The sequence below is a fragment of the Rhincodon typus genome, chromosome 18 (genome assembly GCF_021869965.1).
Source record: "Rhincodon typus isolate 14 chromosome 18, sRhiTyp1.1, whole genome shotgun sequence".
Lineage (NCBI taxonomy): Eukaryota > Metazoa > Chordata > Chondrichthyes > Orectolobiformes > Rhincodontidae > Rhincodon > Rhincodon typus.
This window is the reverse complement of record NC_063349.1, coordinates 35676878-35699207: the sequence shown is the minus strand read 5'-3', so window position 1 is coordinate 35699207 and position 22330 is coordinate 35676878. Positions and strand designations below refer to the sequence as shown.

At 38.7% G+C, this 22330-nt stretch overlaps 1 protein-coding gene across 2 annotated transcripts in view; it reads right to left on the bottom strand.

Moving 5' to 3' along the window:
- grip1 (glutamate receptor interacting protein 1) overlaps positions 1-22330 on the bottom strand; it is a 219704-nt gene that overhangs the window by 158558 nt on the left and 38816 nt on the right. The gene's annotated exons all lie outside the window — the stretch shown is intronic.

Here is a 22330-nt window from a genome sequence, read left to right as displayed (position 1 = left end):
TACACTGCAGTTGGAATTAATACGAAAAGAGAAGAAACTGAATGCAAAGAGAAATGGTTGCAGAGCCAAAAATTTCCACATTTAGCTAATTCATTCTAAAAATGCGATCAAAAATGATATTTTCACATTTTCCATAAGACTGAATGAGTAATGCATTATAAACTCTGCATTAAAGTATTTTTTTAAAAAAATGCACATCCTTAAAGTTCTCCTCGTTTCCTGTGCATGTATTATTCTTATTGTGAAGCTATCTGCTCCCAATGCATGTCTGTAACTATGACAGCTATCGATAGAAACCAAAACATGATGGGAAACATGGCAATTAATTGCTTCATTAAATAGACAGATCCAATCAATATAAATGAAATGCCAACTATCCAGTACAGCCATAGTAGCCTGGAGGTTGTCGTAATAGACCCGCAACCCAGAGATTATGAATCGAAATCCCATTGTGCTCAATTCGATTCAAATTAAATAGAATAATTTGTGGACTGGTCTCAGCAAATAATCAGGAATACTTGTGAACTTACTGTAGGAGAGAGAACCGATCATTACTACCTGCTCTGGCCTGTATGCCACTCTAATCATATGGATAATTCTAAATTCCCTCACAAAAAGCATCTTTCAATTAATAATTTTCTTAATCTCCTTCTGCCAATCTTTGAACCAAAATCTGATGAGAAGCAAAGCTTAAAACTCAAGTAGGAATGGGATGTGAACTCCAAGCTCTTCCGGCATTAATTTCCAGTTTTCTCCAATACAATAATTTTGAAACGCTGTTCTACAGTAGAGTGCTGTATTTAACTATACTGCAAAGGATTGTGCAACCCGAGTCTAAAAGCCAGAAAATAAATCAATAATAGAATAAATACGATAGTCATGGTTCAGTAATAAAATTCTGAACATTGAAAGGAACAGCATTGCTCGTATACCCACAATACAAAGGCTGCATTGGTTAAAGAAGTGACTCACCAGCTCTACCACCTTCTGAGGAGGAATTAACGATGGGCTATAAATGTTGATCAACATTTGATCAAATCCCACGTGTGTATTAAACAGTCCACTCAATGCTCCGTTCAAACTAATATCCAAACTTCAAACATGGGTACTTAATGACTTTTGGAATCTATTTCAAACTTTTCAATGGGATACTCTAGCTACGTACTTACTCTAAAGTTTGAAACCAATGAACAGTTTTCATATTTAATATTTTGTAGCAAATACTTATTTCTTGTGACAGTACTTTCTCCTTTCTAAAAAAAAAACTAGCACGGGCTATAAATTTACATAATTTGACAGATGTCAAAATCAATGTAGTATGAAAAGGCAGCTTTAACTTGGCTATGCATTACCCCTCATGTGGCACAATGAATTAGGAAAGCTGTCCATTAACGTATGTTTGAGACATCAAACCGCTACATCATTTGCCTGCTCAGATCAACATTAAAAGGTCTAACAGCACTATTTCCAGAAGCAGTTTAGGGCATTCTTCTGGTGTCCTGGAAAATAGCTGAAATCAACACCAAATGATAATCTGATCGTCCATCTCATCGTTGTTTGTGAGACTTTACCAATTTGGTTTCTGTGCTTACCTAAAAAACAATAATAGCTGCACTTCAAAGTTAATTCAGTAGCTTTTGACAACAGGTTCACTCAATAACCTGTTCATTTTCTGTCATTTCCTGGCAAATAAAAGAAACCATTCTTATATTTTGTTACTAGTATTTACCTCAAGAGCATTGGCTGGTTTTGACACATAATTAATGAGGATAATGGAGTAAATCAAAGCTCTGCGATTACAATCAAGTATAAAAAGGAACTGCCAGAGGTTGAAAATAAAGTCGATCGTGTCAACTTATGGTTTGCATGTAGAAAACACTTCTATCATTAGAAAAATTCCAAGTTTCCTCACAGAAGCATAAATCGGATAAAATGGACCAAGGAGGAAATACTTGAAGGGATGACTAAAACCTTGGACTGTGTAAGTTGCTAACAAAGATTTCTAGATACAGATTGGTGAAAAGATCCAGAAACAATGCCAAAATCTGGAGCCTATTACATGTCATTCCTGGTTGACTGTACGAATATTGGACTGCACAGGGAATGTCCCTGACCTAAGGGAAGGATATCCAGCACAGTGCTAGATTTAAACATGGCTTCTCTATCTTAAAAAGGAACAACTGTTCTAGTAAATAAGCGACTAAAAGACAGAGGGTGGTGGTGGAGGGTTACTTTTCAGACTGGAGGCCTGTGACCAGCAGCGTGCCACACAGATTGGTGCTGGGTCCAGTTCTTTTTGTCATTTACATAAATGATTTGGATGAGAACATAGAAGGTATAGTTAGTAGGTTTGCAGATGACAGCAAAATTGGAGGTATAGTGGACAGTGAACAAGGTTACCTCAGAGTACAACGGGATCTGGATCAGATGGGCCAAGGAGTGGCAGATGGAGTTTAATTTAGATAAATGTGAGGTGCTGCATTTGGAAAGGCAAATCAGGGGAAGACATACACTTAATGGCAAGGTTCTGGGCAGTGCTGCTGAACAAAGAGATTTTAGAGTACGGCTTCATAGTTGCTTGAAAGTAGAATCGCAGGTAGACAGGATAGTGAAGAAAGCATTTGGTATGCCAGCCTTTATTGGTTGGTGCATCAAGTATAGGAGTTGGGAAGCCATGTTGCGGCTGTACAGGGCATTGGTTAGGCCACCTTTTGAAATACCGCATGCAATTCTGCTCTCCCTGCTATATGAAAGATGTTGTGAAACTTGAAAGGGTTCAGAAAAGATTTAGAAGGATGCTGCCAGGAGGGTTTGAGCAATAGGGAAGAGGCTGAATATGCTGGGGCTATTTTCCCTGGACCGTCGGAGGCTGAGGGGTGACCTTATAGAGGTTTATAAGATCATAACAGGCATGGATAAGATGAATAGATCAGGTCTTTTCCCCAGAGTGGGGGAAGTCCCAAACTGGAGGGCATGGGTTCAAAGGTGAGAGGGGAAAGATATAAAGGGGACCTAAGGTGCAACTTCTTCACGCAGAGGGTGGTGCATGTATGGAATGAGCTGCCAGGGGAAGTGGTGGAGGCTGGTACAATTACTACATTAAAAAGGCATCTGGATGGGTATATGAGTAGGATGGGTTTAGGAGGATATGGGCCAAATACTGACAAATGGGACTAGATTTATTTAGGATATCTGGTTGGCATGGACGAGTTAGACTGAAGGGTCTGTTTCCATGCTGTACAGCTCTACGACTCTAATTAAAACAGATCTACATTGGACAATGCCAGTCTTACCTTCCGGATTTTTGTGAGTGAAATGGCAACTTTTAAGCATCAGACTGCCCACCTTTCTCCTTGGAACTTGTCTGACCTAATTCTTGTTTTTACTGTTTTGGTAATTTTTCTCCTGAGAGGAACCGAATATTATGCAACATATAAGGCCGTAAGACATAGGAACAGAAATTAGGCCATTCAGCCCATTGAGTCTGCTCCGCTATTCGATCATGGCTGCTAAGTTTCTCAACCTCATTCTCCTGCTTTCTCTCTGTAACCTTTGATCCCCTTGACAATCAATACTTATCTCTGTCTTAAATATACTCAATGACCTGGCTTCCACAGCCTTCTGTGGCAATGAATTCCATAGATTCACCACTCTCTGGCTGAACACTCTCCTCATCTCGGTTCCAAAGGGTATTCCCTTTATTCTGAAGCTGTGCCCTCAGCTCCTAGTCTCTCCTGCCGATGGAAACATCTCTCCAACGGCCACTCTGTCCAGGCTGTTCGATATTCTGTAACTTTCAATTAGATCCCTGCTCATCCTTCTAAATTCCATCAAGCAGAGACCCAGAGTCCTCAAAACGTTCCTCATATGTTAAGCCTTCCATTCCCGGGATCCTTACCAAGCCATACAGTGGGGTATTCCCACACTTGCCAATTAGCAATGCCTTAGTTTCAGTGTGCAGATGGTATACTCTACAGTTGTACCCTTGCATGGGCATTTACTTCTGGGTACATGTTTTTTTGAGGGTCCCACTAAATAATGCAAGTGCATCAAAACTGTAGTTGCTGAATTCATGCATTCTAGAAACTTCCAAAATAATGGGTGTTTGAACATGTTGCCTAAGAAGATTAGGAAGCCCTAGATTCAGCAGCACAGAGCATTGGCCTGTAATGGGCTCACACTGACTGCATGGTCATGAGGGCTCACAGAAGCGCCAGTCCAGCCTGAACACTCAAAGCTTGGCATGCCACCCCATGGCTTGTACCTGGATTTTTCAAAATGACCTTGAACTGCACCTGTCATAATCAGTCCATCACAAAATGCATTTATTGGTCATAAATCACGATTCCCAAAGACGTTTCACATGTACTGCAAATTAATCCTCATCTTTATAGTCCACATAAGAAGATATCCGACTGGTGGATGTAAAGAAACAGGTTGGTAATGGTACTTACTCTAATGCTCTATCACCATTGTATGGGAGACAACATTTCTTTATTAAGCTACACTGCTTTCACAGCAAAAGAATTAATTAGTAAGTTAATTAACATTGCACTTTCATCACAAAAGAATAACTTCCTCCTAGTGGCCTGATAAACAACTACTTGGGTCCTCTTGAATTAAAAAATGTGTCAAGTCATCTCACGTCAATAGCAGACATTACCTTCTTAGAGAATGAGGGAATTTGCAGTTTACAATTAAAAACTGAATACATTACAAAAATACTCAGCGGGTATACATGGAGAAACAGTGATAAAATTTTAGACACACAAGTCACAGACATGAACACCAGTTCTTTCTCTACCCACTTATGCCATCAACTCTGCTGAGTATTTCCAACATTTTCAGCTTTTATTTGATTTCCAGCATCTGCAGTATTTTACTCTTGTATGACAATTCCTAACTTAGTTAAAACTCCATCAATAGCAGTTAGGGAACATTGATGCTAATGCATAATGCCTGGAAAACAACAATAGAGAAGACAAAAGCAGCCTGTAAAAAAAGAAAAAACTGAAATCCCAATGAAGTATTGTACAATTGAAAAAAACTTAGTAAAAGGTCTACAGTTTTACAGTAGCTGAAATCTAAGTTCTTTTTCATTAACATTTCTTTACTGGCGTTTTGGGATCACATTTTGCAATTCAATTATTGTTTGGAATCAGAAACTCTATGGGTCATACGAATGACAAATGAAAAGAATTAGTTATAATGGGACATCAGCTGAACGTGAAGCTATAACTAGTATTGCATCAAATGTATTATATATAGGGGAAAATAAATCGAAGTACACAAAGGTGAACTCTGAAATTTTCAAAAGATGGGAAGTGCAAAAAAAAACTTATTCTTTAAGAGTCTGGGCTCTACAGACATGTCCCTCCAGGGCTTCTAATGTACAGGTTTATTATAATTCTCCCAGCAGTTTAAAGTCTACAATCTTTCTTTTTCTTGCCCCCTTCCCTTCCTTCTTTCTATAATTTACGTTTGAAAACCCATGTCTGTTCAATCCTGATAGTATTTTCTGTGGTCTGTGGCTATACACCTGTGTCCCACCCAAGAAGAGAATCAAAAAGCACACAACTCTGAAACTGGTAACTTTGAACTTTATGATCAACATTCATCCCAGAGTATTTTATAGCCAAATATATTGTAATATTGTGAAACATGCCAACTAATTCGTCCACAAAGTCAGACACATACTAGCTAGATAAACAACTAGATAATCTGTTTTAATGTTGGTTGAGGAACAAATGTTGGCCAGAGTTCTGGGAGGAGACTGCTGTTCTTCGAATAATGCCATGAATGTTTTACATGCAGCTGATTGGGCTCAAAATAAATATTTCATGAGAAACTGGCACTGCCAACCACATTGCCCATTACTGTACTAATGTGTAAGCCTTGATGATGTGCAGTGATGTGGTGATTCAATCCAGAAGTTTCTGACTTGAGCTGGGACAGTGTTTCCCCTCAGTTGGTTCTTCACGCTAATAATTTGTTACCTCATTCCATGGACCCTTAAAACGTTTCAACTCACTTGGTGATTTGGTTCGGAAATGTGTCATCAACAGATGTCAAAGTTGCATATCCCTGAGCCTCATTTCAATTGGAGGCACAAGTATAGGGCCAAGGCCCACAATAAAGAAAAATTCACCGGCGCTAACAGACATGAAAGGAATCACAATAATTTGGAGTTGACACCAGCATTGTAGATCATAGCAGAAAGGTGACTTTATGTACAGTGGCCAGGTAAGACTTCCCCCATTACTGTCTCTCCCAGAGACACACACAGACACTGGCTACTTCATGCACCTTTCTTAACTGAACATGCAAAAAATCCCTGTCTACTTAATTGCTTAACAGCTTGAAGAATTCTTCCAGCACTGAAAACCTGGATTGCCATAAAACTTAAATGCTCATTTGCTTATATGTAACTGTTGAAGTAAAATCTGTGGCCCCATGTCTTTCTTTAACATCAGAAGAGTTCAAATTTGTAAACATTTTACTAATGAACTCCTTATGTAGGTATCTAGTCATATAACTTAATTCAAACGCTCTTTGAAATGATATTTGAACTCATTCTACAAAATGGGTTTCCGACCACTTTGGAAAAAAAGTTACCTTCAGAGTTAAAACCAAAAACCCATTTACCTCAAGTTTAAAATCCAAATGATAATATTACAACCTTTGTCACAAAAATAGAAAAGAATTCATAATTCAGGCTGATGATCCTTCTCAGAACTCTTAAACGTCCCTGCTTCCTAGTGAAAAATCCTAACTTCTCCAGCAACAGGTCATCTTCTCATAACCACACCATTATTTGTGGGTGCTTGCTGTGTGTATTGGCTACTGTGTTCTCTACAGTTAAGTGCCTGGAGTCAGAACCCAGAAGAGGGGGAACGCAGACTGGGGGCAAACACCTGGACCCAAGCTGGGGTCGTTGTCGGTAGTTCTTGACGTTGACCAGATTGAGCTGGCAGAGCTGAAAAACGGGCTGTTTAAAATAAATGTGAACTTGCAAGTTGACAGATCCTAGGTTGTTTTTTTCAAAAAAGTTGCTCTTTTCGGTCAGTGTTACTGACAGCTGTTATGCTGCTGCTTTTGATCTTCAGGTGGCTTTGTGGCACTAACTGATTTTTTTTAAAAAGCCCCCCAGAAAACCTCAGAGTTTGTCCAAACGTTGTGAGCCTCATAATTGAGGAAAAACAAAACTTGAAGAACCATTTGTTTTTGATCTAATGAAAATGTTCTTCTGATAATGAGAATTATAGTATTCAGCTCCCAGGCTGGGGAGTGTAGAGACACACAGTCAGTCTGAGAGCTTGTTTCTGATCACTATTCTGTATTCAATGTGTCAGGTGTCTATCTTTATGTCATCTGTATGCCTAAATATAGGGTAAGGAGTATATTTAAATAAAGCAGCACTTCCCACTAACAGGCTCTCAGTGAATGCTATGGGTGTTCCCTCGGTTGAAAATCTGGTTATGTCAAGAAAGATTCTTGGAATCATTTTGGAGCCAGTTGGATGGTGTGTATGCACATGTGCGCGCATCCACGAGTGATTTTTGAAGGTGCTCCTTCAAGTTAAAACCACAAAATTGAATACTATTGCAGTACTTAATTTTATTTCAAAGTTAAGCCAGCCTCTAAAATGTTGTGGACTCTTGTGGTGCAGAGCTATCTCTGAACCAGGAGGCATGGGTTCAAATCCCATCTGCTCCAGAGGTGTGTGGACTCTTACAGCATGGAAACAGACCCGTTAGTGCAACCAGTCCACGTCAATCATGAACCCAAACTAAACTAATCCCACCAGCATTTGGCCCATATTCCTCCAAACCTTTCCTATTCATGAACTTATTTGAATGTCTTTTAAATGTAATTATACTGCATTCATCACTTCCTCTGACAGTTTATTCAACATACTAAAGAAAAAGTTTTCCCTCATGTCCTTTTTAAATCTTTCTCCTGTCACCTTAAAAATATGCACCCTACTTTTGAACTCCGCCACCCTAAGGAAAAGCCTTGTCATTCACCTTATCTATGCCCCTCATCATTTTAGAAACCTCAGTAAAGGTCACCCCTCAAGCTTCTCTGCTCCAGTGAAAAAAGTCCCAGCCTTTCTGGTTTATTTTTAGATCTCATACCCTTCATTGTGTAATAATATTTGAACAGGTTGATTGGAAAATAACTAAAAAACATTTGGTTAAATGATCACAATAAAATAAAAGTAGGTCAAATTCTGAAGGCGTGCTGTGTTGATATTCTCAAAAGCTCATTAAAATAAATGCAAGAAACTAAAAAAAAACCACAGTAATGCAAATCACAGTGTTGGTTCACTTCTGTTCATTTTATTAGTCTTGCATAGTTTGGATCCCCGATTTTCACTAAAAGCTTGCTTAATGACAGATTTTACAAATCTCTACCATCTCCTAGATTCATGCACCCTGGCTAAAATCCAGCAGAAGGTGGTCAACATTGTGGCATTAAAATTTCATTGGGGAGAGGATTCTCCAAATCATCCACTGTAACATTGGTAATAAAATAAAATACATTGACACTCAGAGAAACAGCTTTAAGGGCTTTTACCATAAAAGGACCTTAATCAAAACCCAACCACATTATTTAAAACTGCTTTGAGAACTGTTTTCTTTCAAGGACTTTCTGTTCAAGTTTATCCTGTATTAACTGCATTTCTTTCATTTCAATTTACCCGATTCACACACATCAAACAATTGGTTTTCATAAAATACTACTTCCACACTTATTTTGTACAAACGTAACTCATCATAATATAGCCTGTGGGGATTAGCTGTAAATTTACAAGGCATAGCACAATTTGTTTGACAGCTTCCATGGGAAGGGGAGAACAATATACCTCTTCTGTTAAGGCTGTACTGAACTTGTGAACCATGAATCATTCTTCTCTGAAAAATTCAGATCAACAATTAAATACACTTTTTTCTGAGTAGGTGCCTGAGTGACAATGCGGGGGATAGTGTCAGTGGCGTAAAAGGATCAATGTATTTTATAGCACATTGAGTGTTTGCATTTGCTAAGTAGTCAACAATAAGGTTCTATTACAAAACAATTCTAGTCTGTCATCAAATGTAGTGATTTCTTTGTAGCCACTTCGTTAACCTCAATTGAGCATTCTGTGATTAATTATTCCTTAAAGTGTAAGCATTAGGTTTCCAATTCATCATGGGGATCTCGAGATGAGTGTTTTGCAACCTTACCTTTGTGCCAGAAGGACTAGGCTCAAGTCCCACCTGTCATAACATGTCCAAATTGGTTGATTAAAAATTGCTTTTTTGCCCTTCCAATACTCCACTGCCCCAGACATTCAGCCAATGCATACAGGTGCAACGAAAGATAGATAAAACCTACAAACCTTTCATGATGCCCCAAATTGCTTTACTGTCAATGAACTAACTGCGGAGTTCTAGCCACTCATACAATACAGGCAATGTTATTAAGTCGCAGAGTAGGCCTATTCCTGTTTTTGATAGTCATGATCATATAACATTCTGCATGGATGAGATAAGCTGGGCTAATCCCTAATTATCTTAAACAGAGGGTTGAATCATAACTGGAGATTTTTTTTAAAAATTCTGAATGGAATTTTAGTGTGAGCGGAGTTTGTGGGTGTAATTATTGGGACAACAGAGTAGGTTATGGCCAAATGGTGAACCAGTAACTCCTTTTTCACTTCGCATGATTCTCAACAGTCTTCATCATTAATTTCAATTTTATCCTTTTTGTCTATTGTAATGATTGTAACGAGGTCAGCCAGGTGGACTTCATGAGTTCCCTGACTGGACCAGATTAATGGGCTCAATGAGGGAGCCCTGGCTGACAGGTATAAATAGGAGTGTCAGAGGTTCTGTTCACTCAGAGCTAGCTCAGAGGAAGTCAAACCAGAGTCAAGGATTGTCCACGTATAAATAAAGTTGGTGATGAGATAGCAGCCTCTGGAATTATTTTACCTATCATTCCGCCCTATCTTGCTCTGAGCTTTTACAGATTTTGAAAAATGTGACGACGTTGTATTGCATGGTAGAGCCTGAAAATATATTGTAGAGGGAATCAACACAGTTATCAGACTTGCTGATCTTGAAAACACTGATACAACTGTGAACCAAACAGTATCCGCTACCTCTTAAAAACTGCATTTTACAGAGACACATTGGGGCCTTCAATGCTTCGTACTCACAGTGAAGACACAAGCTGTTCATTCCACTTTACTGCTATGAAGTCATTTGATGTTTCTAACTTGTTAGATTACTGATAAAATAAAATCCAATTATACCTTGCATGAAAATAATCTTGATTAATTTTATGCAACCAGGCAGAAAGTCTTCTACAGAATGGTTGAGATCTTGTTCAGTTTACCTGGGTTGCACATTTCAAACTTTTTCTCAAAATATGAATTCACAGTTACCATACAAATATAATACAATGTCCAGAATATATGAATGAGGGCTGACGTAGTCATTGAAATCAGTTTTATAAAGGACAAGTGAGAAATATTCATGCTAAATTAAAAAAGATTTCGCATGACACAGTTAAAAGAAAATCTGTTCTACCTCATTTATTTATTACTTGTTGCAGCATCACCTACTGTGTGCACATAAACAAACACTATCACTGTAGTTCTAAACATTAATGATCCATGCTGCAAGTTTATTAAACAATATCTATTACCAGATGCAAATAAAGAACATTTTTTCTGATTGTTTGGTGAATTAATAAGTAAGTCTTGAAAGAGGAAAAATTACATGTACAATTGATGGGGAGAGTTAAGACGGTGGGGAGGGATGAATAAGATGCTCCTAATTGGCAAATCTCCAGAGTCCATGATTTTTCTTCCTGGCCCTGCCCACATTTCAAAAGTATTTGATTAACTGTAAAGCAGCTTGAGATGCCCAGTGGACTTGAAATGCACTATATAAATGTAAGTGTCTTTTTGCTTTCCAGATCCAGAATCTTCACATTTGAGTTTACGCATATGTAGTGGATGTGTTATTGGGCAAGTATTTGAGAGAACTAAACTTAATCCTACCATAAACTTTTCATATAAATTCAGATTTCTTCACAAAATGACATACTGCATGAAAATAATTAAGCACAACCAATCACTGAACATACAATATTGCTTTGGATATTCATGTCAAAGAGGGAACAGAAAAGGCACCAAATTCCAGGGGCTAAGGGAAAAATATTCACTTTGGGAAGTGGTGTTAGATGACGGCAGAATGAAATGGAAAACAGGAAGTAATAGCCGGTAAGTGATGAACTTTGCAAACTTAACATGCCAAGAAATGGGAACTACAGAGTGACCGTAAGAACGTGTTAGTACAGTAATCACAATAACCTATTGCATATAATGTAATTTCTCAAGTACTGTTATTAATTGCATATACTTTCTATCAATCCGCTGAGAATAGTTCCAGCTTGTGAGATGATCATTGTGATTAGTGCTGAAGACAGAGTCTGCTCTCATATCTGTGCAAAAATTAATGGTGAATGAATGGTTGAGGGCCAAATGACTCTCTGTATAATGACACCACATAATGGATTTGAAGCAATTTGGATAAATGACGACATGGAAGTAGCCATTCGATCTAGATGATGCCACGAGGCAGTGAAATCTATACTTTCAGGAAGAGTTTTTTTTTCCCAATGATTCGAAACGGCAGCCTTCCTGATCTTATGATGCTGCTTGGCCTGCTGTGTTCATCCAGCTCTACACCTTGTTATCTTAGATACTTGAAATATACTTTCTGCATTTTCAGCTTTAGAAAGACAACCCATGTTAGGGCATGCTTCGAAGCTCGTTTCCTTTGGTTAGCAAAATATTGCTGATGATGAGAGATCAATAATATGCACATCTATCTTGACAAACATCTATTCCATCAGTGAAAGCAATTTTTGAGGTATAAATAATTTATTAAAATATACGTTTATTTCAATGTTAACAATCTAAGGTTGAATAAAGGTCTAGGATAACTTTCTGCAGTACTGCTGGGGTTTATTTGGAAAAAAAAAAAGGACATCCACCTTGAAAAATGACAAAGACTTTCAAAATGAACACTGAATCCAGCCAATGTGGCAGAATTCCAGGACAGACTAATAAAGTTTCACAGTGAAAAGAAATGTGAATGTACAAAATGCCAGTTTTGGGCCAAAAATTCAACAGAAATATTTGCAGGGGAGTGTGGAAAATCAGGTGGACATCTTTACTGAGCCATTGGGTGCATCTAAATACTGTATGTCACATTTCTTTCCCTCTGAACCTGATAAAAGGGGGAGAACAAATATTCAGATTTACTGGATTGAAAGCTACCTCAAAAAATTGCAAATGCATAGATTAAATTTTAATCTAACAGTTCTGCATAATTTTGTTACATGCTTACTATTTCTGCTTTTATAAGTAGGAAGGCGTAAAACTTTCACCTCTAAGTCTGTAAAGAACACGGTTCAAAAACGAATGGACAAATTTTAAGAAACTTGAATCACAGATAGGTATGACCCAAGCAAGAAGGATTCGATTTTTGAAAATGTTATCCAGAGCATGGATTTTTTTTCTAAGGTCTGTTAGGTGAATTGAATTATTTTTTAATAATGTTTTCAGCTGTTCATTTTAGAAAGTTGTGGATTGTCTCAGCTGCTGTGGTAGAATTTGTCACAGCTGTCAAAACAGGAGCAAAGTTTTCAGAACAGCCTGTTGCACTTGGATAGGCCCAAAACCTCCTCAACGAGGAGATGCTAAATAAAATATTAACTTATTCCAACTTATAGTTGCAAAGCAGCGATCAGGTAAGAAAATGCTTCGAGCAAGAAGTGGCTCATTACAATAACCCTGAGTTAACATAACATGATGCAGGTATACACTGAACACCTTCTTCACTTGCTGATCAATATATCTGAATAAATAAAGATATTTATAAATTTTATATCATTTGGAAACAGGAAACTGCAATCATTACCAGCTCAATTTCTTATTCTGTCTATTATTTCTACTTCAAAATATTTTTGATTCTTCAAAGTAACACTGATGTGGCTAGCTCACATTAGCATCAGGGAAATTTCAAATTTAAACTGTAAATCTCACATTAACAAGAAAAGTTACTAGACTGTTCAGACAGAGGGAAGTGCTCATATTTTGAAGGTGGATTTTTTTTTCCTACCTTTTGAAGATGAATTTCTGAAGGCAGAAGAGATGGTCTACTTTCTCATCTCATCAGATAGCTTTTACCATACCAAACTAGTCCCATGGTTGGGAACAGAGGGAGCATAGTCACAGCTGAACCTAGTTCTGGTCTTACCCAGTATCCAGAGCACATGCTACGACCAAGAGAACAATGGTCCAGAGCAGCACCTGCGGACAATTTCCCTTCCTTAAGGAAGAGGCACTGAGCAAATGAACAAGAGTAGGCCATTCAGCCCCTCAAATCCCTTCCACCTTTTAATAAGGTCATGGATGACTTGTGTCACAATTCTATTCAACTCGGCATGAAAAACTGTACCAAATTTCTCCCCAAATGGTCTGATACTTACTGTAATGTTATGCTAGGTTCTGCCAACATCAAAAAAAAAGCCTACTAATTTATTCCAAAAAATCCACAGGTCAGCACGGCACAGACCAAGAATGAAATATTATTGATCCACGTCTTTCAAGCACAGATAGAATAACCTCACGAAGCAATTCCTTAAGCACTGACAACAACCTTCATTATAGCCTTGAAATTTTTCCTATGACTTGTGTGAAACAAACATTCCAGTCCATCCACAAGTCAACAAAACCAAGTCTCTGAAGCAAAATATTTCAAAATGTTGAAACAAACAGAAGAATGCCTCAAATGCTTCCTATGACTTTTAGCTGCACATTATTTTTGTTATATCATTGAATGGACCCCTCAAATCCTTTGTTTTTCCCATCATAGATAACCTGCGCTTTTTCAGATTTTACTGTCTTTAGTTCAGATTCTGATATCCTGTTTGTGTTTCAATAAATCTCCACTTGGGTTCAAATCCAGGAACCTCCCCACCCTTAACAACACTGTAGATGTACATACACCACAGAAACAATAGCACTTCAAACTGGAGGTTTACTGATTGCATTCAAGAGTAATTTGGGACAGCTTGGATTTGCAAATGAACATTCGGTGAATGAATGAAGAAAAAGTTGAAGTAGTCCATCGCAAATGCCAGGTACGGTTCCACAGCTGTCAGCCACCCTCCAGTAAGTAACCTGCCTAAGCAGCTAATCATTCTAAGTCTATGCAATGGGAAGCTGCTCATTTATTTGAAGCATCACCCATGTGCCTGGTCCATTTCTCAACCAAGGTTCATGTACACTTTCTAGTAGGCAGCGCTGTTCCGTGGTCAAGATTGAATGCTGAGCATTTTAAAGCCTATTGTATCGCTCACTCCCTGCAATTATGACCAATTAATTTCAAATTTGCAGAATCATTACATGCAATCCATATTGTTTTATTGGTTATTAATGCGATTGCTAAAAATAAACAAAAACAGAAATGGCTGGAGAAACTCAGCTGATCTGGCAGCATCTAAGGGAAGAAAGCAAAGTTAATGTTTCAGATCTGGTGACTCTTCATCATAACGGTTAGCAGCTAGGAAAATGCGGTACTTATGCTGAAGCCAAAGTTTGGGGTGGGTGGGGGAGAAAAAGGCAGAAAATAGGTGAAGGTGAAGCCCACAGAAAGACAGTGAAAGCGACAGCAAGAGACAGCGAGAGTGATGAAAGGGGTAGGTAAACAAGAAGATTATCAATAGCAGGCCAGGACAGAAGGCAAGCTGAGTAAGTCATAAGAGCTAAGAGTAGGAGAAAATGGGTGGGTTGTCCCATATAACATGATAATAGGCAAGAATGGATGACTGTGCTAAAAACAATCCATGTCACAACAGGACTGGGTGTGGGGTGGGTTAAAAAAAGAGGAAGGATGAATCAGGATCTGAAGTTACTTAACTGGATGGCGAGTCCTAGGGTCCTAGACCCTCTAGTATTTTTCAAAGAACGAGAGCTCTCCCACGGTTCTCAAATCAGGTCTTCATTGGCTGTCTCTCATTTTCATGGAAATATCTACTCTGGGTTGCAGGTTTCAGCTGAAGTTCTTCATGGGACTGAACAGACTGATATGTGACCTACAGATCTTGGCACACAGCAAGGCACTCCTTTTAATACCTCATACAGCAAGGTACAAGATTTGCTCATTTGCTTATTTTGCTTCCCTTTTCTACTGCTGCTCTGCTTCATCATTAAAGCCTTTGGCTCAAAGCACCATGCAGTTTCATGGCCAAGTTACTGCTGTTATGAATGATTGAGAGGAACTGGATGCCAGTCATTTAAGTCAATAATGCAGAACTTCAGGGCGAGCTTCACAGTGGATGAAGCATTTTCTTTGTTGGCCCCTGGACCGTTGGCCATTTGAAGATTGGGATAACAGGGCCGGTGGTGCAGGAGACACAGTTTTTTGCCATTTGGACAGTTTCCAGTGTTTTGCAGTTTTATCCGAATGCTTGTGGACCTGTGTTCAAGGACACTAGCATTTAATGAATGGCCCTCTCATTGGATCTGGATAATGTAGCAAAGGCAGTGCTGGTGAAATTCTTTGCATTGTTGTGTTGCTAACAGGGTCCAGGTCTCAATATATTACTACTACTCTGTACACTAGGCCTTTGTGTCTTTGTGTCCTTGTGCAAGTCACACACTGCTGCAATTTGTAGAAGTCTAACCTTATGATGGATCCCCTCATCAGTAGCGGTCATCTGTGAGAAGTGGCTACCAAGATATCATCAAGACCACAATGGTTTTACCTACCACACACTAGACTAACATTGCCTTGCTGATGCTTTTCTTCACAAGAGCTGTACCAGAACAAAGCTGATATGTTGCAATGTCTAATTTTGCTCAGCTATAGTAGAAAATACTGCATCGTGGTAGTTATGTTTGGTCAAAACCTTAAAAGCAATTATTAAGCTGGTAACTTATTCACGACAGGACACAATCCTTTATCTCAGGTCAGACCAGTGTGGATTTTACTAGGAATAAATTCCAAGGCATTGATTCAATCCTGAAAGAGGAACTTACAGCACATTACTTGGAAGGAATGTTCAGAAAAGCTTGACTTTCATATTTTATCAGTGTCTTCAAATCTATAATCTACACTTATTACTTTACTAATCACAGCATCTTTCAGCTCTGCAGCGCATAGCTGCACGGCATAGCTGTAAAATAAGTCATATGATGAATGCTATCTCTATTCCTTTCATTCATTTATATGAAAATTACTATTAGAATAAAAATGCTACACTGAGAGTTTAAAATGTGGCTTTTGTCATGTGCCCTCAAGTTTAACATCTGTTACAAGAACCAGCTCTGTGTAATGTAATTTACACAAACAGTCTGTGATTCAAACAAAATGAATTTGAGACTGAAATATGAAACTCAAAATTGATCAGGCATGTTTATTGAAGCGGTAATATTCCTCTTTCCAACCTCTCAAAAAGTTTCTTATATTGGTGTGATAACATCAAAAACATTGACTGTATAGACACAAAACTATGAGAAGTAGGTCATACAGCCCCTTGAGATAGCAAGAACTGCAGATACTGGAGTCAGAGACAGAGTGTGGAGCTGGAGGAACACAGCAGGCCAGGCAGCACCAGAAGAGCAGGAAAAGGTGACATTTCGGGTCAGGACCCTTCTTCAAGGGGGCTGTTTTGTACAGCCCCTTGAATCTGCTCTGTAATTCAATAAGATCATGGCCCTACTTGTACGTTAACCCTACTGCCCTACCCAATCCCTCAAATTCGCTTAAGCGCCTAAAAACTCAACAAACTCAGTCTTGAGTACATTCAACAGAAATATTCCCTGGTGTAGATAGTTTGACAGATTCAAAATGTGGAATTTCTCATCTTGGTCCTAAATTTCCAAACTCTTATCACGAGCTCACTAGCACTGAGAAACACACTACTTCCTTTGTTTCTAACTCACCTCTTGCCATCTCTCAATGATCTGAGGTTTTGCCCTCCTAATTGTGTGGCAGCTCTCGACAGGCATGACTTTTTCCATCATGATTCCTTGAACCCAGGAAAGACTAACTGATGTCCAGTTAAGCACATGGAAGTGGTAGGTGTTCACTACAAAACTATGCAGGGAGCTTTCCGGCTAACCAGGTAGACAGTGGGCGAGACCTGCATGGCCTCCACTAATAACCATCTATTAATATAAAATTCAAATAATGGAAGCTGCAGCACTGATTCTGTGTCACTTCAGAAAAAAGTAACACAGTTTGCCAACCTGAAAATAAACTATTTATTCCTACACTGTTTTTCTGCCCTTTAACCAATCCTCTGTCCGTGTTTATATATTACCATAATCCCATGAAACCCCATTTTAACATCCACTTGAATGGATACTTTTTGAAGAATTAAACATATTGGTTTCCATACTGGTTTCCTATCATCAACCTCATTTATGACTCCCTTAAAAGAACAGGTAATCAATCTACCAAACAATTTCTCTTTCCTAAAGCTGTGTTTTTTAAAATTTACTCATAGGATGTGGTCCAGAATTTAATTGCCCATCGTTAGACGTCCTTGACCAATTAGTTTCTTGGCAAAATACTGTCCTGGGGGAGTAGAGAACCAACTGTGCTGTTAGGAATGAAGTCCTAGGATTTTGCCCTAACACCAGTGAAGACATCATGACATTGTAATTTCCCAACAGCCCTCTTTCTACATCCTTAACTACATTCTAGAATTTTCTGTACAATTGATATTAGTGACCCTTCGGTCTCTAGGTTCTCTCTCCCATGTTTCTTGGGCAGTGGGGTTACATTTGCTGCCTTCCAATTATTAGCATCATTCTAGAATCAAGGAAATTCTAGAAGATAAAAAACAATTGTGATCACTCTCTGTAACCAACATTTTTCAAAGGGATTGACAGCCAGATCCTAGGAAGTTGGCAGCTGTTCATCCCATTAATTTTTCTTGTCCTTTGTCTTTGCCGATATTCCATACCACTCATTAGTCGAGAGGGCTGTGACTGCTCCATCATTTATGGCTGAGACCGATTTTTGGTTTGTCAGGGAATCCAGAGATGCGTGGAGTGCATGGGAAAATTGGATGAGATTCCAATCCAATTGGGTATCAGACCATCAGTCCTCTCTGCAAAGTAATGGAAGGAACCAGTGGCAATGCTATCAACCGATACATGCTCACCAATAACTTGCTCCTTTCTGTTTAGTTTGGGATTCAGCAGAGTCCCTGGGGTCCAGGCCTCACTACAGTGTTGGTTCAACAATGACACAATGAATTGAACTGCGAGAGTGACTGTTACTGAATGCACTTACTTGAGCGAGTCTTCAAGAAGTTCTAGAAAAATTTAAGTTAATGGGAATTGGGGAAGGGAAGCCTCTGGTGACTGTTGAACACTGATCATCTCATCCTGAGAGTTAGTGTTCAAGAATCAATTATTTTTGATTGCTTTTCCAATGACTTTCTCTCTGTCATAAGGATGGAAGTGGTGATGCTTGCAGATCATGTGAATGGTGTTAAACACCATTCACAACACATTGGATAAGGCCCAGTAAGTCTGTTCCATGATTCAAAATGATCACAACCAACCTTCATTTGTAACTCCACTTTCCCATACATTCCACGTATCTCTGGATTCCCTGACAACTAAAAATTTGTCTCAGCCTTAAATATGTTCAATGATGGAGTATCCACAACCCTGAGGTACAGGATTCTGACAGTTCATAATCCTTTCATAAAGAAATTGATCCTCATGTCAGTCCTAAATGATCAGTAATTTTTCGCAAATCTGAGCACTCTTGTTCTACATTCCCCAGCCAGTGGGAAGTGTCTCAGTATCTAACCTGTTGAGCACCTTCAGAATTGAGGAGATGACTTGTTATTCTGTTATACTCCAGACAGTATAGGCCCAGTTTACTCAGCTGCTCAGCATTGGGTAACCCTCTCGTCCCAAGGCCAATCTTGTGAACCACCTCCAATGCCATTACATCCTTTCTTAAAATCTGGAAGTCAAAACTACATGCAGCATTTTAGGTATAGCCTCACTACAGCCCTGAGTGCACTCCAATCTCCTTGCAATACCAACCACCATGTCATCTACTTTCTACATTGCTCGATGCACCTGCACTTTATGCTCCGTGTAGGAATACAATGAAGATCCTTTGAAAAAATGAATATTTCCATGTTTCATGCATTTTATATAATAATTTGCTTTTCTTATGATCAAAGTGAATAACCTCAATTTTCCATCCTAAAGTCCATCTGTCACCTTTTTGCCCATTCACTGAACCTGTCCATACTGTTATAATCTCAGTACAAACTGATCCCTTTTTAAAGCAAAGAAATTCTCACAGTGACAATGGAAATAAGGACAAGATTTCACTTGAAGATTTTACTTTTATAAAGAAAGCCAAAACATCATGTATCAAACATTATGTATATTCAAACCGGTGATGCACACAAATGAATTAATTCCAGAATAGAACCTCACGGGACAACATTGCCCAGTCCCAACAAGCAGGAAGGCAACTAATACAAACTTTAATGCTACTGGCAGATATGTAGCATTAGAAAAAAAAAAGGACAAATCTCAAAGCCACTCCCTTAGCTCTCAAGCAAAAGTTTCACCAGTCCGCTACCACACCAGATTGAAATTTGCAGTATCCTCTATCAGCCTTTTTCAGCTTTAATTATTTCCAGCATGGCACATTTTAATAAAACAATATCCCTCCAGTAACAACAGCGATGACAATCCAGATTTCTAGAGATTTCTGTATCAGATTCCTTTACGTGGTTTAAATTGAGGCATTCGCATTGAATGATTATTTGAATACGAGTAGCGTGCAATGGTGTGGAGGAAAGACAGCAGATTGATACGAAGCAATGATGCTGGTTTGAAGAGACAGTGCTGGCACAATTGACTGAATGGTTTCCTTCTGCATTGTAACAAGTCTGTGATGCTGCAAATTTCTGTTTTTCCCTCTCAAAACTTACTTTCCCATCTAGCTTTGTTCTGTCACTGTATATTCAAACCGGTGATGCACACAAATGAATTAATTCCAGAATAGAACCTCATGGGACAACATTGCCCAGTCCCAACAAGCAGGAAGTTTTCCTTAAATTTCTGCTCCTTCATCTCTTTCCAGCCTACCTGCCTTTAAATCTTTAAAGTTTGCTATATTTGCCATATAATTAATTATAAACCTTTTACTCTTCTCCATTGTCTCCTGTGAAATACATCATTTGGAAATTCAATTTCTAAAAGCATATTTAAAAATTCCAGAATATTAAATCAAATCCCATATTTATTAATTCATTCACTGTAAAATAGTATCTCTAATACTATCTCTGACATAGCTCATAAATGTATTCTCTGACTTATGATGATCTGAGAGGAGAATAAAAGTATTTTAGAATAAATCTAGAGGCTGACAAATCTAAACATTAAAGCCTTTAAAAAGATTCACTAACTCCACTTTGTAGTGTTGAATGCAATCTCTAACAGGCATTATTTTCCAGAAAATCAAATATATATGGCTTCAAAACTAAAGAACAATTTGAATTTACGTTTAAGTACTCACATAAATCTATTTGCACAACTGTAAATATAATCCTCCCTTGAATCAGTACAGTATAAAACAAGCACAATTAATAAAGTGACATGGAAGCATGCAAACACTCATCAAGTGAGCTCATTTAGCAATTTGTGCTCTGTGTTTTAAAAAAGGTCACCCCAATCATAAAAGTGAAAGGGAACATACCCTTACAACTGCAGAGGTTCATGTGCTACTGGAGAGGCTACCCAAAGAACCTCTGGAACAAGTGGACACCAGATGAACAGCCAATAATAACCTGCACACATACCATTAGGAGACCTGAATGGTTAGAAAATCGTGAGCGTGATGCACGTGCACAAAGAAGCTGGAACAAATAAAATGAAAACTGTTTTCTGTACGTAATGATTTTTTTCATAGCTTATTGTGTGCGCACACGCATCTTATGTTTGTGAAAAGGGAGATGTCTGGAGAAGTGTCTTTGTGCACTGTGGCTTGTCAGGGTCATGTGATCTCTTATAACCCTCTGTGTATAAAGGTCTGTAAATAGAAGCCATTGCATCCACTACTTAGAACATAGTCACTAAGGACCTGAAAATACTGCCAACAGAAGAGAGGTGGAAGTGAAGACAACCAATGACTTCAAAAGGAAATATACTTGCTGGGCTATGGAGATAGAGAGTGAATTGATGGGTCTACAGAGAGGCAGTGTGTGTTTTATGGGCTGAATAGCCGCCTCCTGGTGCTGTAATAACCGCATTGGGCCTCACGTATCTGTGGAAGGGAACAATTAAAAGTCGCTGAGGTCAGAAAAACTCCTTCAAAGCGAGGCTGAAGATCAAACCTTGATGAGTCTTTCCTTTGTCTACAAACTTTATACCACCACATAACCTGCCTTTCCAGTTACAAGTACACTGATGTTACTCAAATAATTCAGAGAAAGGCAGAAAACCAATCCACTCCTGATAATTCCAGTTGATGTTTTGATCCTTCATTAACTGAGGGCTTCAGAATTCCTAGACATTAGCAACTAACGGTTTCACATGTTATTAACTTTTTATTGCACTGATCATAAAAATCCTTTATAGATTAGTAATCATATGCACAGCAGACATAGAAACATTCAAGTTACAGATTTTAATATCCAATGGCACAATTTTCTCCTCTTCCATCTGAAAGAATACAATAACTGTAATCATTCGGTGATAGCAAGAACTGCAGATGTTGAAGTCAGAGTCAATACAGTGTGGAGCTGGAGGAACACAGGAGGCCAGGCAGCAGAGGAGTAGGAAAGTCAACATTTCAGATCGGGACCCATCATCAGGACCCTAAATCAAGGGCCCTGACCGGAAACGTTGATTTTCCGGCTTCCCTGATACTGCATGACCTGCTGCGTTCCTCCAGCTCCACACTGTAGTCATTCTGTGCCAGATTGGTAATTCCATAGTTACGAGTCTGAGCAATGACTTTTGTTTGGTTATTTCACTATGGGAGCCATCACACTCAAGCAGAAACCTGTCTTCTCACACTATTTTCTTCGAAACATTTACACCAGAGAGTCAGATAGCAGTCAGAAATGTAAGCTGTAGAATGTAGAATATTGATACTATCATACAACAATGGTTGCCTAAGTATAGAACAATTAAGACAACAAGGTGCAGGGCTGGACGAACACAGCAGGCCAAGCTAGGCCCGAAACGTCAGCCTCTCTGCTCCTG